The following is a 4,466-nucleotide window of genomic DNA, read 5'->3' as shown; positions in this document are numbered from 1 at the left end:
TATGCAATTTCAAGACTCCAGCATTCAGAAAAAAAGGGTATTAAAATCAATTGATTTTAAAACATTGCCTCTAAAAAGTAATGATGTTTCCTAACCCTAAGTATTTGGCTAGGTTTTGAGTACTAGGCATGATTTCACTACTGTTGAGTGAGTTTAAAGAACTGTTGTCTACCATTAAGCTATGCATTCTATCATTGTATCCTCATTATTACTATGACTTACTAGTCATTGCCATTGTTAATCGTCATCAAAACTAAATAGGATTATTCATTGGTTCCTTTGGAATCTTGCTTGGCACATTCTACTACCACAAAGGCTAGACTGTATTTACTATCATGTAGTCCACCTTGAAAACAGACATACAAATAACATCATACAGAGAAAGAAGACTATATTTAGGAATATTTATACATATACATATATGCATGTAACTACAATTAATGTAAATAAAGAACATGAGTTTGGAATAGAACAAGAAGTAGTAGAAGGGAGCATTTTGTAGAAGGGAAGGAGAGAAAGAAATAATGTAAACATATTGAAATTTGAGATTTCAAATTTAAAAGAAAAATTAAAACTAATAAAATTTAATTTACTATTCTAAATTAAAGCATTTGCTAAATAACTGTTGCAACCTAGTTCACCTTATTTATGTACAACAGAAAGAAAGATGTTGTTTAGCCATAGTCCTGAGAACCATTATTATAATTTTATGTATTAGTATCTAGACATGTTTCCACATACCAAATATTTAACTAGAATTATTCTGATATTTTGAATATGGACAGGCCTACCTCATCCACTTACTCCTAATCACTTCTTGTTATCAATAAGGATTATTGTAATAAATAATCGTGGCTTTATCTTGTTTTCAAAAGGATGAGTAATAATTAAAATGTCTTATTTTATGCTAAGTCCAATATCATTTAAAAGAAACAATTGAACAATCTTCTCTGTAAGAATTGAGTTTATATACTTACCTGGCAGGGGAGATACCATGATCACGAAGGTGGCTTTTCCATGGCGAGGTTTATCCATTGCACTCCAGATGTGCTGACCCCTGAGATTTCCCCAAATTCAGGAAGCTCGACTGCATAATTTGTGGTAGTGGGGAACTGCGTTTGCCCTCTCCCCTGGGAAAAAAAAAGAATTGAGTTTATACATAGAGAAGGAGTCAAAGAAAATGTTAAATTCTTTGTGGGTCTATATTTCTCTCTAAAATCAAAACAATCTTGGTCTTCTAATAGCTTCCAATATACGTACAGTAGTTTCCTCCCTTCTAGCAGGGCCAATCTTGAACCACAAACTTCTGGTATGCACTTTTCTCATCCCAGATCTCTTCTGGTTTTTATGTCAGTTTATACTGAATTCTTTATACTGTAGCTGTCTACATGTTTGAATTTTACTCATAGGGAAAATGATATTTTGCACTTACTACTCTTCACAGAATAGTGCAATGGTTGCCTTAGTTACAAAATTGCCTTTAAGAACAATGAAAGTTGTTGAATTGATTTCTTTGCTTTTTTTCTTCATTTTTATGTTTTCTTATTTTGCCTTATTTAGTCACGTTAGTCAGTATATTGGTTTTACTCTTCTTATTTGTATTTTATTTTGCTTATTTATTTATTTGAAGTTTTGTGTGTGTGTGTTTACATGCATGCATGTAGGCACAATGCTGTGTATTTAGAAAACAAAGCAAAACATGTGATAGTTCTCTCCTTCCACCATATTAATCCTAGGAATTGATCTCAGGTCTTCAGTTTTGTCAGCAGATGGTTTTGCCCACTGAGCGCTCCCATGATAGATAGACAGGGGATAAATGGGAAGTAATAACATCTATGTAAGAAGCAGGAACCGATTACAGAACATGTATTCACACGAACATGTCTTTGAATACTATTTTACTACTTTTTAGGATTTCTATTCTAAACAGTGAGTTAGTTGTAAGAAAGTCTGTATCACTGCTCCTCTGTGTGTATTTCCTATGAAGAGAATGGTTTTGAAAGGGGTCCTTTTAGTACAAAGATGGGAAAAATGTCATCAGGGTGGAAAGGGTTTCTTCTCGTCTCACCTCAAGTTTCCTGCCAGTTAAAGGAAACAAAACTACATCAGAAATTTACTGAGTTCTCTGTATATCTATGGCTACCACAGGAGTCTCAATGTTGACTTAGGAGGCTGGAAATTAAAAATCCTAGCAGTCTGGGGTGAAAATCACTTCTGGTTCTTGAGATTACTCTTAATATCACTTTTCAGGGTACTTGTTATATTTTGGCTTTTATTTTGCTTTGGTTTTCATTCTTGCTTGTTTGTGCTAATAGAACAATTCTGAAAGTGACCTTTACAGATCACGACTTAAAGAAACATTATATAAGAAAGTTTAAAAATCTATCAGAGTAAAAAACAGTTTATTAATTCAAACAAAATAACCAGCTTCATTGAGGAAACCTCCATTCAGAAGTCACTAGAAACATTCTTTTTGCTGTCTTGTATTTTATTATTCTCTGGCAACATAATTGAGTTAATTTGATAGAGGTTCTGTCAAATATTTTAGAATAAATATTTTTATTACATGATGAAAAATGCAGCTACAGAAAATGTGAATTACAATTTCTAAAATGTGACATGTCAATATAAATATATGCTACTTTGTTTTGTAACTATAGGATATAAAATTGCTTAATGCTGTGCCTTTGCTGTTTTATGATCTTTTACATGAGGCTACATTCTGCTGGGATGAATGCCTCATATATTCAGCAGTTAAATAGATGGTCTGCTTCATCTTGACCTTTGGAGATCCTATGTTGAGTTGGGGGGCTCATTTCACTGCTTTAACCATTTACAGCTGTCTTCCAATGGCAAGGGTGTTTCAAATGTTTTCTAATAAGGCAAGCACCTTTACTAAAAGGTCACCGTATTAAAACCTATATATCAGGGATTAAAATTATGATTCATCTGTACCATGCAGGAAATTCTAATTAGAGAGGAACTGCAATCATTCTCCTAGTCAAAGTTAGCTGTGAATATCACAGCTCTGCATTTAGGGTTACAGAATTCATGTGCATATGCTCAGAAGGAAACATGTTTTCTAAACTGTGTTACAAGGTCATTTCTCTTATTTTGCTATTTCCCCCATGGACTTTGAAGTGCACTTTAGGGTAGTTCGTCAAAAGGTCTCTCTGCAATCCTAAACAAGGAAGGGCATTATGCAATTCTGTGAAACAACCTAAATTTATCCTGCTATAACATTATACTCTATCACTATATCAAATCTACTCAAGATAACAACAGACTGGATGATACATATTCTGGAAGAATAACACAACAAGTTATAGATTTATTAAAGCAATAACCAAGGCATATCAGAAGAAAAAAAAAATCTATTCAAAAGGAAACTTTAAGCATCAATGTTACCACTGCTGAGCATAATAAGAAAATCTGTAAGAATAGAATATAATAATAGATTTTGTGAAGTTAATTCTTTTAAAGATGACATTTCACAGAATATCATATGCATCATTTATAAACTATATTCTATAGTAGTTCTATAATTTATATATTTTTATTTTTCTGTAAAACATTTTTTATTTTTCAACTTATTTTTGTGCAGCTTTTATTTTACATTATAATATAATTACATCATTTCTTCTTCCCTTTCCTAACTCCAAACTCTCTCATATATCATGACTGTAGCCATTCAAATTCATGGTATTTTTGTCATTAAATGTTTTACATGGATATATTAATATAAAGTCCTAAATACAACCTGCTCAATTTTTATCATTCTACTTGTATATATGTTTTCAAGATAAACCTTCAGTTTGGGATAGCCAATTGGTGTCTTTTTATTTCCTGTTAAAAACTATTACTCCCACTCTTAACTAGGCCTGGGCCTGGACATTTCTAACCTCCATACAATCTAACATTCTAACCTGACTGATTCTTGGCTTCTGACTGAATTTCTCTGCCTGTCCTCATGCTAACTTTGGCAGCTTGTTCTAATCTTCTTGCTTGTTCTCATTCTCTGGATAGTTCTGTCTTCCCCTATGTCTAGCTTGTTCTTTCTGTAACCTGTCTCTGTAGAATTGTCCCTGTAAAACTGCCACACACACACACACACACACACACACACACACACACACACACAAACACACACACACACACAAACACACACACACACAATCATATCAAACTATTTTTTCTCTCTCTATTCTTTTTTATTAGATATTTTCTTTATTTACATTGCAAATTTTATCCCCTTTGAAAACCCACTCCCTCAACCCCCTTCTCCCTGCTCACTAACCCACCTGCTCCCACTTCCCTGTCCTGGCATTCCCCTACATTGGGGCATCAAGCCTTCATGAAAACAAGGACCTCTCTTCTCACTGATGTCCCACAAGGCCATCCTCTTCTACATATGTGGCAGGAGCCATGGGTCCCTCCATGTGTACTCTTTGATTGGTGGTTTAGAC

The 4,466-nt window shown here is 33.7% G+C and overlaps 1 non-coding gene across 1 annotated transcript; it reads left to right on the top strand.

The window, feature by feature from the left end:
- The first annotated feature begins 969 nt into the window (after window positions 1-969).
- Window positions 970-1,133, top strand: LOC116097357. Its single transcript, XR_004121381.1, has one exon. It is a non-coding gene; the product is annotated as a U1 spliceosomal RNA (small nuclear RNA).
- The last annotated feature ends 3,333 nt before the right edge of the window (window positions 1,134-4,466 follow it).

The sequence above is a fragment of the Mastomys coucha genome, unplaced genomic scaffold (assembly GCF_008632895.1).
Source record: "Mastomys coucha isolate ucsf_1 unplaced genomic scaffold, UCSF_Mcou_1 pScaffold18, whole genome shotgun sequence".
NCBI classification, from domain to species: Eukaryota; Metazoa; Chordata; class Mammalia; order Rodentia; family Muridae; genus Mastomys; species Mastomys coucha.
Note: the sequence above shows the minus strand (reverse complement) of the source record. Positions and strands in the feature narration are given on the sequence as shown.